The sequence below is a fragment of the Anser anser genome, assembly GCF_964211835.1.
Source record: "Anser anser genome assembly, chromosome: 2".
Lineage (NCBI taxonomy): Eukaryota > Metazoa > Chordata > Aves > Anseriformes > Anatidae > Anser > Anser anser.
The window spans coordinates 85,861,510-85,876,022 of NC_139721.1; the positions used below are offsets into that span (position 1 = coordinate 85,861,510).

Genomic DNA, 14,513 nt, shown 5'->3' on the forward strand with positions numbered 1-14,513 from the left:
GTATCCAGAGAACAACCGGTATTGCCGCTAAAGACTGAGGCAAAGGCGGCATTAAGCACCTCAGCCTTTTCCTCATCCTTAGTAACTAGGTTTCCCCTCGCATCCAGTAAAGGATGGAGATTCTCCTTAGTCCTCCGTTTCGCGTTGATATATTTGTAAAAGGATTTTTTGTTGTCTTTAACGGCAGTAGCCAGGTTGAGCTCCAGATGAGCTTTGGCCTTTCTAATTTTCTCCCTGCACAGCCTCGCTACATCCTTGTAGTCCTCCTCAGTGGCCCGCCCTTTTTTCCAAAGATTATAAACCCTCTTTTTTCTGCTAAGCACAAGCCGCAACTCTCTGTTGAGCCAGGCCGGTCTTCTTCCACGCCGGCTTGTCTTTGGACACGTGGGGACGGACCGCTCCTGTGCCATCACGATTTCCTTCTTGAGGAGTGCCCAGCCTTCCTGGACTCCTCTGCCCTTCAGAACCGCCTCCCAAGGGACTCGGCCAACCAGCGTCCTGAGCAGCTCAAATACACATTAAAGTTTTGACTTCACATTGCATTAGTCAATTTTATGTAGCTGTAACACTGTTGAAACCAATGGTGTTATTGCCTCTGAGAGAGTGGAAGAACTCAGCAGTAACTCAGATTCCTAGTTTTAGCAGTTTTACTCCAAACTTTTGTCCAGCGTGAACTGTGTGTGGTAGGAGTATAAATGAAGAACAGTCCACCGATGTACAGCAAGGATAGATGTGGTTGGAGCCACCTCCCTCATTTTGCATTCTAATAATAAGATTGATGGCTTTTTTCCAATTTAAATGAGCACAGTCACAATTAGTCTTTATTATCCAGAGAAAAAAACAAATGGTGAATCATAGCTTCATATCCTAGAGTGTTTGTTATATAATACCTATTGAATTTCATTTGCATGCTTTATGCATATATTTATTATGCTGAAAGCTGATTACCCAATTTCTTCTAAAGTCTTTCAAGGCACTGTGCCAGCCCTTCCTAAAGTTTGCAAGCATATTGTTTTTGACAGTCAAGAGAGTTTGAGATTTTTGTATTAATTACTCTGTTTACATAAAAATGAGGTTTATGTCATTTGTGTATTCCTATTATACGTATTTTAGAAATTACAGAGTAATTACAGCAATTGCTTAAGCTGCATGTGGTGTCTAATTTAATTTAATAAGATGCAGCTACATCATTTCTCACATATCATAAAACTGGATGTGTGAGACAGTGAAGTCATAATGAACTGTTACAACAGTATACATAGAGTTCTAAAAATAATGTTCATTCACTTAATTATTTCTATAGTTAAGAAATATAGTTATGTTTTCCTCCATACATGATGTGTGAAGTATGTAAATGTTTGCTGCTTCTTTCTTGCTTACTTTATACAGAGAAACGCATGTCTCTTTTTCCTTCTGTGTAGGTCATAGCTCCTACCAGTTTTAGTCCGATAATATTAGCTGTAGTCTGTGGTCACACATTTTAGTAAGCTAGAAGGGATGGTCATTTATCAGACTTGACAAGTGGTGGCTGAATAATAACTTTCCTGTAAGGCAGACGCTTTCCTGAATGTTTAAGTGCTGATGGTTTGAACATTACAGCTCACCAAATTTTAATTGATTTGAGGTTCACTGATTCACTGACCTCAAAGTAAATGCCAGTACACAGTGTGTTTTTATATTCTTTTAGTTATCTATCCAAATAGATATATGTCCAGTCAACTATTTGATTCTCTAATGTCCTACAGGTACCCCAGAAATGTACATCCTGCTTAAGCATGTAAAATCATTCTCTGACTTGAGAAAGAGATACATGATCTGTACATCCAAGAGTACAGTTTTTAGCTGCGTGTGACATACATGAAGTGTAAATATTAATAGGGAGTAAAGTACTTTAAAAAGAAGTAACTCTTCTCAAAGCTTGATTACATGGGTTGGGAGTATAGGTTTTACACCTAAACAGCTGCAGAATAAGGATGAGATTATAGACTCAGGAGCCTGGTTGATCTAAGGCAGCCTGACTCTGTCTAATTATTGCCAGAATTTTGACCGACTGTCTGAGCAGTGCTGCCATTTTCCACTCATTCTTTATAGCCCTAGTTCAGGAGTTTGTGAAGAGGTCACTGCAAATGGCAGCAATGTCCTTCAGTCCCTGCACCAAGAGGTTTTGTTTCTGATTCTTCTTTTCAAAGTTTTCTGGTTTTGTTCTTTTTTAACACACAAAAGTCCCCCAGATATTTTATTTTATCAGCTCCCTGGGTTTCATCTCATATTATCTTCAGGACACGTACACATTCCTTCCTTTTCCTTCATTTCAAGAAAAAAATGAGCGTAAGAGCTGCTCTGTGCTTTGTGGCCAATGGGAAGCATTGTAGTGACAACAACTTCCAGGTAACAAAGAGTGTGAGCAAAAAAGACAGCTTGTTTCATGTTTGGGTGCAATCAGTAAAAATGCTGTAGTTTCTTTAACACCATCAATGAAGGATGAAAAAATGTACAAAATTAATTACTGACTTTTAGGTAAAATTTCAACAGTTTCCTTGTATGCCATCACATATGACTGGAAAAGGCATTTACTGAAGAATTTTCTATTTCGATAGGAGTCATCTGTAATGGGTTTTCTGGAGATTTCTAGACTTTTTTCCCTGTGAGACACCTCAGAGATTAACCAAACAGGACAAAATCAGTATGGTCTTTTGGCCAATAAATTACGGGACTATATATAGACTGTCATTTATTTTATCTGAGCTGTCAGGAGACTGAGTTGTTAAGAATAAACCAGATAATGGAAGCATGAAGAAATAGTTTCACTTTTGCTTTGTATCTATATAGAGTAGAAGCTAGAATTTGGTAGAAGAGACAGATTCAAAAAAAAAAAAAAGATAATTATGCATTATATATAATATATGCATTATTATTATAATTATGCATTATAAAGTTTTTCATAGCTACTTTCTAAGAAACACTGCAATCTTTTTATGCTCTCCAGATATTCAAAAGATAGGATATGTGTAAAGGTCAATAAGTTATGCCGAGCATTCTAAAATTGTTAAGTAAAAAAGGGTGAGAAGCAAACATTTTTCCAGCTACATAAAAACATTGCTTTACTTAGCAAAATTGCTTTAAGTATTTCTGTCTTCTCATGTTAATCACTCTGCTTAATATGTTGATGTTGGCATTCAAGACATTTATCATTAATGGAACGGAAAAAGAAAACACAACTATAGAAAAAAGAATAAGCAAGCTGCAATAAGAAGTTTGATACATCTCTGCAAGTTGAAATATATGCATTTAAATACCAGAAAAGGCCCCTCATATTTTTCCTTTCATGTATTTTGTCTTAAATTTTCGTGTTCAAAAGCAGAATACTGAATGTGAGCGTGCTGATTTAAACATAGTGTGCTAAAATACACACAGCCCAGGAGTGATCCTCATGATATACTAGAGAAGGGCTTAGAACAAGAGCAATTTCAGCAGCCCCTGTCTTCCAGCAAGTTGCTCAGGGTTGAGTTGAATCTTTGTAAAGTGGAGATGGCTCACAACTGGAAACTGAGGTACTATAGTTTTTGCTGCAGTTTTTACCACAGTTTCTGGTAAATTCTTCTTTACCTTTAAATTCACTTTTTGCTTCAGACTCTAAAATGACATGGAGGCTGGATGTGCTACACAATTGTTTCATATATCTGTTCTGTACTATTGCATACTGTATTTTAAGCTTATGTAAGGCATTTTCCACAATAACACAGATGTGGGTTAGTGATGAGTTTATGCATGCATATTACTAACCTAGCCAGGATCTTCTATTAATATATTAATATATTAACTTGTAGGTATTTAATTCTTCTTAGAACTTGTATATGTCTGTCTGTGCGCATATATATATATATATACACTCACAACATGTTCATGTTTTTCATATATATACAAACATACAATATACATAGATAATACCTATTTTTCATTAGTGTGGAGATGCATTGTTATTCTTAAGTGGGACAGATCATAATTTCCTCACTCAGGCAAAGTTTTACTGAGTGAGGTCTGACTTACTGAGCCGTTATTCTGAAGATTGTCATATGTATTTAGATGATTATTACAGTACTTTCTTCAGTTTCTTTAAAAAAAATAAAGAGCCAGTGACCCAGTGATGGAATGAGACAAATGCTAAGTTGCTGTCCAAGTTTTATTCCTTTTTATATATTTGAAATTACTGTCTTTAGTCCTAGAGAAAACAGATTGTCTAAGTTAGTTTCATATGCTAGAAGTTCATAAAAGGAATCATTAACACTTTATTTTGAGAAAGATGATGACACCAAATTCAGATTTTTTTCAACAGTTATCCTGCTATATTATTCAAGTTGATTTAATGAGCTGCAACGCTATGTTTCTTGCCAAGACTTGAGTTCAGATTCTGTTTTATCTTTGAGAGTTGGTAATTTGTATAAGAAATAAAGCACTGTAAATAAATTTTATACTCCTGCTTTTCTTTTTGTTGATAATGATATCAAATATGGCACTGAGAGGAATGCAAGGTCAAGTCTTAGCAGCGTGGGTGAAACACAAACCAACTAGCTTCCCTTTTCGTGACTTTTCAAAAGCTGCTGGATTTCCTTCAGTTTTCGTGTGCTTATATTCTATAAATCAAATATTGAGTTGTATGGAAAAAAGAAAAGAGAGAGAGATAAATTAGTCTTCTCTCCTAAAACGAAGTTTGAAGGTTAAGCTTTCTTTTCTTCTAAACTACAACTAGTCCAAAAATCTGTCCTTCAGGAATTCAGAAAAAATATATATATGTATATATATATATAAATGTATATATATATATATATAATCATTACAATTTAATGCAGATAAAACTTACCAAAGTTTTATCATAGAACCATAGTATCATTTAGGTTGGAAAAGACCACTAAGATCATCTAGTCCAACCTTTATGTGTTATGATGACTCCTAGCATTTCTTCCTCCATAACTAAATCTTATTCCTTCGACTAACCATATGTCATATGGGATTTATAAGGAAGCATTGAGGACTCCTCTCTTCAGGCTGTGAAATGCCTCAGAAAGTCTATGCACATTCTTACATGCACTTCTGTTCTACCCCGACTTTCTAGACCCAGTAGGATAAGGAGATCCTTACTGCACAACTGTTTAATTCACTATTTAATTCTGAACCCTTCTGAGGGTGTCTTTATTCATTTGCAGACCTCACATACATAGCCTGAGTCCTTCTTCTGCTCTATTCCTCTCACAGTGTGTCTTTTAGCAGAAAGGGGCTACACCGTTCTGTTCCTTGACAATGCTAAGATTTTTCACGAGAAAACTGGCTGCATTAGCTCTTCAGTGTTTTCAAAGACTAGGAGATCAGTGCAATAAGGGCATGATTTATTGTGTCTGATGGTTTTAGCTTTATCCTAAGATCTCACTAAACTGGTTAGACTGTTCAGTTAGGCTGAAATGCCTTTTTTGACTCTCTGTTTGGAGACCAGATATTACTATGGAACCATGCATGGTCTAGAAACAGTTGTGCTGCTTATCAAGTAAACTGCATGATAATATAGGCAGAAAAAAAAAAAAAAAAACATGCTGTATGTTTAACATATTTGAACACAGGATCAAAGTGATGTTCTAAAACTATGATTTTTGACACAAAGCCTCTATGATTAGATAATTAGGTTCCCTCTTGTAACCTAATTTACCCTGTGCTGTTTGATAGTGAAAAGAGGAAGGCCTCAGGGAGCCTTGAGAAGTTCCCCTAGGAGTTCTTTTATTTGCATCCAGCCTAATTCCCTGCTACAAATCAGAAATTGCCTGCAGATCCAGCAATAGAAAGCTGGAGAAAGGGATCAATATCCAGTCACACCACCAACTGGCAAGAGATCCTTCCTGGGCTACCCATGAGGGAGATCATTTGGTCTTCACAAGAAAAGAATTCTAGTGATATTACAAAAGTACAGGAGGGAGAGCAGGAGCTGAATTTGCTAGATGTATAACATATCCCAGAACAATTAGGTTCCCAAATTCGATTGCTACTCCCTCCATGTCAAGCGAGTAGTGTAAATAAGCCAATACAGGGACAAACCAACCCTTTGATTTATGTTAAGTACTGGAATTATGTCCTCCATTACACAGATATAATTTCCATTGATTCCACTCTGAACTAGAAGTTAGCATCAAACTTGCTGTCTTTGATATAGAAAGTGGCCCTACATCATGCTACCAAGAAAAGGTACAATTTTTACTTTTTAATTAGCTACTGAGTTTTGTTAGATGTTCCAACTTGTTAGACTTTGCACTGCGGGGGGAACTTAGCTTGTGGTAGGCCTAACCTCGTGTTAAGAAAATATTAGCTGAACTTCACTCAGGTAGAATTCTTTGCTGTCCACCTTTTTAAAGTTGAACCCCCAGTTACTCTAAACCTTGAACAGAGCCATCCTAATCCTTAATTATATAAATAGACTTGCAGTTTTAGAATTTAAAATCCCACTTAGCAAGGTGGGAATTAATGCTGACAAAATGAAGAAGCAGCTGCAAATAACCAAGGTATAATAGGTAAATGTAATAGATTAAAAATAAAAATCAAGAAGTGACTAAGAAAGTCACTTCTTATTCAGGCAAAAGTCTGGAAAGAGTGAAAATCCTATTTTGAAAAGAAGAATAGAAGTAGCCTCCAGGTCTAGGATGAAATAGTTACACTGATGATACTCCTTTTAGGCAGCAACTTGCTTATTATCTAGTTAGCTGAATACTACATTGAGTGTCAGCATCTCCAGCTGAGATGACAGCTTGACTTTTGGTGGGTAGACATTTTATATTTCTACCACAAAATTTTTTCTCACTGTTAAGCTACACCCCCAGAGAGAAATATTTGAGAAGCAAGAAACAATACAAAAAGATTTTTTGACTGTAGAGGTTAGTTTTTTGTTTTCTTTGTTTTGTTTTGTTTTATATTCTCAAGAAGATGCTAGACAGATGCCTATGCTTGCAAAAATAATTACTGATTGGTAGAAAACATATTTTTCTCATCTCTTTGTGTGCAGTCTTTTTTTTTTTTTTTTTTTTTGAGGTGCTCTGTATCTCAGAGAAACATGACACTTATGAAGGGTATGGCAAGGTCAAGCATGGGCATTAAAGTCCACAGTTGTCACAAGTTAGTAGATCAGAAGAGCTAAAATTAATACCATACAACATTGATTGTAAAAAATTCACTCCCTATTCCAAAATTAAGAATCAGTCTTGCTTATTCCACTGTGTTTCTATGGATTGGCAGGGGCAGTAAAAGCTTGGAGCTTAGCTTGTCAATTTGTCAATTTTCTATTGTGGATATACAGGAAAAATTGAACTGTAACTACCATGAAAAATCTGTATTAATTGTCCTTAGTTTCCAGAGAACATATACAGGGTTGGTTCTCTGGTGTGTACTAGATATTTACATTGATTAATCCCGTGGCGTTTTTCTTTTTATTTCATACATTTGCATTATTCTTTCTGTTTATAAATCTATTATTTTTTTAATGTTTTCTTTTCTATATCCTCTTTATTTTTATGGTAGAAGAGCTGGTAGCATTTTAATGTATCAAAATAAATAATTACAAGAAATGTAATTGTAAATAATTTTCTTTTTGTTTTATTATTACTGTTTATCTGGAGAGACTAGAAGAAATAGCATTATTCCACATAAATATAAAGGAGCTAATAAATATACACCATTTAATGCAGCACTTGGTGGTTCAGGACAAGCAGCTAAAAAGCAACAGGCACATGACTGCAACAGGCACATGACTGCAACTTCATGTCAGAATTAGGTCAGGAGATTGGAAAGCAGAGTTTCCAGCTTCTGATTCTTGTCTTTCTAAGAGACACTAGACAAATCTCTTTAACCTGCAGATTTAAGCAAGTTTACAGACTCTGTTAATGTATGTTATCAAAGTGATACATGGTAGATTGCTGACTACTGCAAGCTCAAAATCATTATTTGAGATCTTAACATGAAAAGTCTTTCCCTGCCCCCCCCAAGTTCAGGAAGAGAATCATTCCTGCTCACAGAAATGGTTAGTGATTATTGTGCTGTTTCTTCTGTGCCTTAAAGAGATCCGGTTATCATGAAAACTTACCCTTTCTACAAGTCTAACTTTGTATGAGTTTAGCACACAGCCCTGGCTCAATGAGGGTACGTTGGTCTAATGGGCAGCTACAGCACTTTTTGTCCTCTATGCTTCTTCCTTTCACACAGTGTAAAACTAAGGGTATTCTGTTTGCATGTTGATGGATGGGTCATCTGCCCTGGTTTGGATTAGGCCTGTAGGTTGGCAGGCACAATTTTGGAGGCCAAACCAGCTTTGTCATAACAAATCGGCTATTAAAAGCATGAAAGCTGGCCTGAAAGTAAATGTCTTTGTTGGAAGACAGCAGTGAAAACACATGCATATTGCAGTGTGTTTCTTTTGCCTAAATTGTAATTCACGAAGTACTCTTTGACCTCTTCTGTTAGTTCAGTTGGGTGTAATGGCCACTTTCTTTTCTTTACTACATTCAACAATAAGGTAATCTGCAAAGAGCGGGAAGGAGAGTATTGTAATTCCCATTCCTAGCACTGGACTCAGATGAATGAAAAGGGACACAGATTTTACAGGTTCTGACAAGGAAGGAACTTTGCTCTGTCCTTGCCAGTAGTTAGGTATAAGTCTGCTCTTACCTTCACTGCCTTTCATTGCTATGTGATGATAATGATAATAGCTAAAAAATAATAAAAATATTTACAGTGATAGTTTACATGCTTAATCTCCTCTCCTCTCCTCTCCTCTCCTCTCCTCTCCTCTCCTCTCCTCTCCTCTCCTCTCCTCTCCTCTCCTCTCCTCTCCTCTCCTCTCCGCTCCTCTCTTCTCCTCTCCTCTCCTCTCCCCTCCCCTCCCCTCCCCTCCCCTCCCCTCCCCTCCCCTCCCCTCCCCTCCTCTCCTCTCCTCTCCTCTCCTCTCCTCTCCTCTCCTCTCCTCTCCTCTCCTCTCCTCTCCTCTCCTCTCCTCTCCTCTCCTCTCCTCTCCTCTCCTCTCCTCTCCTCTCCTCTCCTCTCCTCTCCTCTCCTCTCCTCTCCTCTCCTCTCCTCTCCTCTCCTCTCCTCTCCTCTCCTCTCCTCTCCTCTCCTCTTGTGGGAATCGTGAAAAGCTGTAGCTCTTGCAGGAATAAATGGAACTCCAGAAATCTGTCTGCAGGATGTAGCCTTTTGGAGTTAATGTGGATGGTCAGGTTGCATCAGATGAGCTATCGTCATGTTGTATGTATTCAAAACAGTGAAGGCAACTTTTACTGTATCTGGTAGTTAAGCTTTGGAGGAAAAAAAAAAAAAAGAAACATAACAGAGCATTTAACAAAATGGTATTAGCTTTAATTCTGAAGTCTTTGTTTAGCAACTTGGAATTTACTGAAAGTTTACTTGGAATTTTTCCCAAGTAAAAAATAGAGGCCAGAAACTCACCTGGTATAAACTGGCATAGCTCTACTAAAGTCAAACATTCAGTGTTTGAAGCAGTTGAGGAGACGATTCTTTCTTTCATAATGAAGGCTGGTTGTTATTCTTACCCCTTCTCTTTATTTTTATTTTTTAGTCTTCAAAGCATTGTGAAACATTAATTAAAGATTCTCCTCTAGGTTAGGAGAAGTATGCAGATACATCACCCTGTGTATCAGAACCGGAATGCCTAACTCATTACCTAAAGTATTTGGCTGTCAAAGGGGAGAGAGGGCTGCAATTTTCTGTGCAGATGGCAGAAGTATGTACAGAGCAGTGTAGTGTATCTATTAATCTCATCTAAAGAAACAGACAGTGAAGAGGTTCTGTTCAGTGACAGCCTAACCATTAACAGCATCCCAAACATGATTTTATTTCTTCACTTTTTCGGGTTGAAAACACTGTAGCTAAGATTTATTATGTCATTGTCGTCTCTGCCTTTCCTCTGTCTCATCTGTATTCTTTACAGAGCCTATAAACATGGGCTGTCAGCAAGCTAAACCTGTCAGATTTCCACTTCCCCCCCCCTCCGTCTGCTACTATGCTGCCCGAGAAAGAACCCTGCACGCTGCACCCTCACTATGATTCTCATCATCACATCTCATTCATCACTCTGACTCCAAACTCTGCTCAACACATTAGAAAAAAGGTCAGGGATATGAAAGGAAAAGAGAAATAAACAACTACCCAGCGGAAGCGGTTGAGCTACAGGAGACGTGGGAGGTAAGATCGGAGCCAATTTCTCTGCCAGCAGCTGTACTGGGCATAAAGTACTTGCTATACAAGTTCTAAGTGTTTTAAGCTGGAGGGTTGTGTAGGGGTTTCCTGGTTTATTTCCCAGCACAGAAGCAGAGTGAAAGGGTAGAAAACCTTAGTTAAAGACAGAAAGGTTATAAAACTTTTTATAACTAGAGTAAAGACGACAGACTGGTTGCTGAGTGACTAGCAACCTGATAGCATGTAAGATTAGGACTCGAGAGTTCAATAAACATCTTTGCAGTGATGAAGGAACAAGTCCTATGTTTACTTTATGAGCCAAACTTTAAGAGGCTTTTGATTGGAGATGGGGGGGAGGGGGAATTTTGTATGGAGAAAAAAGAAGTGGTTTTATATAAAGCAGTAATATTCCTTTAAGTGTGATCTGTTTTTTCCTACGTGCTGCTGCACTGTCAGTGTAGTTAGGTAGAATTTATCTAAAAAATGATTCTGGCTTAGTTATATCCCTTCTCTTCATTTTCCTCACTAATGTTTTGGCTATTTATCACTGAGCAGGTTTGTTTTCTTGATCAAGAATTATGGTTTTTGCTTTTATGTCATTTTCTTCAAGCTCTTGGCACTTTTCACCATAAATAGAAAATAACTGTTAACTCTTTCCTTATTTGGATTTTGAAAATCTACATTTAAAATACTGATGCATTAGCATGCCAGTAATTTTCTTGTCTCAGCAAATAAGGGAAACAAGGGGGAAACTGCTGAGCTTAAAGTAGATAACTTGCAAAACTCCATTCAGAAGACTATGATACAAAGAAATTAGCTTGTGCAACCATAATGTGTGTAATATGTTGTTTGTTTGTTTGTTTGTTTTCCACAAATGGTACTCAGTTTATGAGGATTTTAGTTTACATTTTTATTTGTGTGCAGTAACTGGTTAAGAATTGGATATGACCTCTGATTATAACATTTAGCTCAGAAAGCATGATGACTTTGGTCAAATAGTTGAGAATATAAATATCTTTATTGACTAGTAATTTTGTTTTTTAAAAAATAATTCTGGTTGTGCTTTATGTGAGCACAGATAATTCATGTCCTAACATTTTCAAATACGTGTTGTGTCCAGCTCATGCTAAAAGCTAGTTTTTTCTGCTTTATGAGCTATTTAAGCTAAATAGAGAAGGCAAGTAAACTGATTGATACTTTTCATTACACAAAAATGTAAGAGGCCTCTTATGAGATTACCAGGCAAAGGATAAAATCAAAAGCATAGAGGGATTTAGGAAGAAAAAGGTAAATTCATGGAGAATTGTTCCCATGATGTCCATTAAATGCAAGACTTTGGATGGAGCCTCCACGTCTGATAATGCCTGTACTATTGAAAGGTGAGAAGCAATACTATTGAAAATAGTATGATCTATTGAAATAGATCAACATTACTGATCTACATTGTTGATCTATTTCCCATTCTTTACTAAGTATATGTTATCTTGCCTAAGTTGAAGAGAAGATTCTAGAGTTCTTGGTCCAAAACTCTCTAGAACATCTTACAGAAGCCAGTTGTGGGAAGAATATAACACAGTTTGGGGAGAAGCTTGTTACAACTTGGGAAAGGAACTTTTGCATATAAAAACAAAACAGAGGACTGCTATATCCATCTACTTCTGTGCAAGTGTTTGTGTTTTCCTCAGTAAATGGCACTGCTCTCAGTGCCATTAAGGAGCTCTACCCTTCCCTGTTCATCATACTCATGGAATGATAATATGGGAATGCATCACTTTTGAACATACTGAATATCCTAGCCTTAGGAGGTAGGGAAAGTTAGCACCGCTGCACCAGGCAGCCATAATAATGCATTAAGTGCATTTATCTGTATGATAAACCAGTGGGGAGTAAAGAGACAAGCTGAAGAAAGTGAAAAGCTGAGCCCATGGAGTTAGGATATTCAGACAACAGACAGTTCAAAGTCAAGCTGAGACTAGATAAATTCTAGATTAATGTGAGCCATGGGGAGTAAAATAAATAGTGAAGAGTAAGAACCAGGAATGAAAGCACATTAGAAAAGAGAAACACATTTCAGTTCCTACAACCTACTGTATGCTGTCAAGAATAAATGCAGCATTGTGATACAGCAGAGCTCAGTACTGACATGACTCTTCTGGCCGTAATTTAAAATGACTCATACTTCAAAATAAGGAAACAAAGCATGCTAGAAATTTCAAACTTGTGAAGAAGGAGGTTTGAAAGACATATTGCATTGTACCTATAAAGAGAAATGCAGCTGCAAAACAATTAGGAAATAAATGTGAGTGACTCTTCGTGAAGTACATTTCACTGTAGCAATAGCAATGACAGTAGGAAAAGGACACTACTACTAGTCAAGGAAAAAAAAAATTAGGGGAAGATCCGAATCGTAAAGTAAAGCATGAAAAGACAATGGGATTGTTTTAGAAAATAAGAAAGAAATTGAAATCTTTAAAGGGTTTAATTTTAAAAACAATATAAATAGTGTTGTTATCAACCATATCACTGCAAATATATAGTAGTTTTGGTTGAGAAAAAGAGGAAGAAGAAAAGTCCAGAACCCAGTACTTTCCTCTTTACTGATATACTAGGAAGAAGAAAACTTGTAGCCAGTTTATCTGCTGGCATCAAATGAGATTCCCTCAGTTATCTTGATCGGTACCAGATGAGAATGTGGTACAAAGGGAAGATTACTTTGCACTGAGATATGAAGGGTTCTTTTATGTTTCTGTAACAGAGTAAACTAGTGTATTGAAGCTGACAGACTGAATCTGATAAATACTTCAAATTTAAAGTATTCCAAATTCATGTCTTGGAAAAGTAAATGTCTATGGAGCTTCTTCCTCTTGAATATGTAGTAGAGTCTACATTACAAAATACACTTCTGTCCACATAGCTACTGGCTGTTCATGAGTAAATGTTGTTTAGAGGGCCGCATTAACCTGTGAAAAAATCATCTTTAACTGAAATATGAAAGGCAGCCATTTTAAAGTTACTCAGATGAACAAAGAAAAGATATTTGAAAGGTGTTCTCTTTCAAATGACTGACTCTTCTCATCAAGCAAAAATTTGTGAGCATTTGCCATCTAATAGATATCAATGTTATGTGACCTAATCTGCTTACTTTTAGTTTCTCACAACACCAAAACTAGACTTGAGTTTCTACATTTTAAATCAGATTCCTGTAGTGCAGATATATAGTATTCTTTTAATTCCTATACATTCTTTAAAAGGATTATTTTCAGTGCACAGACTTCACTATCCATGTTTGGCAGCTCAGCTGACTGAAATCAATAGAGTAAGATAAATTTGCAAAATGAACAAAATCATCCCTTTGTTACAGATCATTAAAATAAAAATCCACTGTTAAGATAGCTGAATACGGAATTTATGATAGACAGCTCTTGCATCTGTGCAAAAAGAGTCACAATTGCTTCATTCCACTAGTAGAGTTTAGGTTTGCATATTGGTTATGACTTTTTTAGCGTCTGGAGCACTCAGGTTAGTGTTGGCAACATAAAACCACTTTAACATGGTACCACTTTAACAATGACCCCTTTTCATCTTCTGGCAACAATTACCTCCCATTTGACATAATTTTCAAAACATGTTACTTGCTATACATAATTAGGAAAAATATTGAAATAGATTCAGATTTCTCTTCAGGAACAGTTAGTACTCTTATTTTTCATACAGGAACCTTCTGGGAGTTCTTGCTATTCTGCTCTTCTAAACTCTGTCGGTTTTATTAAGATCTCTTCAAAATTTGAATGAAAGGGGATCCAAACATTTGCATATATTGACAAAGCATTTATTTGAATCTTGATTAATTGTGCAGAGCCAGTCAAGTAGAGTCTTATATTTACCACTATTAGTTTATTCAATGCTATTTATAACATCATTTATTTGATAGCTATGGTGCTATTCCAACCACTAAGTATATCTGGATATTGAATTTTTTTTTGCTTTCACTTTTCCCTACAAGATTGCCATGATTCAAAAAAGACTTCTGAGTTCCCTTGTATGTCTCTGCACACATTATCAGTGTGTGCATCCTTTGATTTTGCTGCTTCCCTAATTTTGTTTCTCCAGCTAAAAGCAAACCCAAACATTCCAACATTACCCCGTTTCCAAGATTACCCCGTTTCAAACTTGTTGCATGAATATGAAAGAAGGTATAATTTAGGAAAGAATGCATTCTTTTTTACACTTGTATTATTTTGATTTTAAAATGTAAATATTTGAAATTGTTTAGAGTCATTCATGGGTGTACTTTG

The 14,513-nt window shown here is 36.6% G+C and overlaps 1 protein-coding gene across 10 annotated transcripts in view; it reads left to right on the forward strand.

Annotated features, from left to right (window-relative positions):
- CDH12 (cadherin 12) overlaps positions 1-14,513 on the forward strand; it is a 568,098-nt gene that overhangs the window by 245,100 nt on the left and 308,485 nt on the right. For 2 of the 10 annotated variants that reach the window (XM_083824857.1, XM_083824863.1), the window contains exon 1: positions 9,183-10,224. The exons of the other annotated variants lie outside the window; for them this stretch is intronic. The gene's annotated coding sequence lies outside the window, so the exon portion shown is untranslated. Of the gene's footprint in view, positions 1-9,182; positions 10,225-14,513 lie in introns of those variants that run through there. 10 annotated transcript variants of the gene reach the window in all.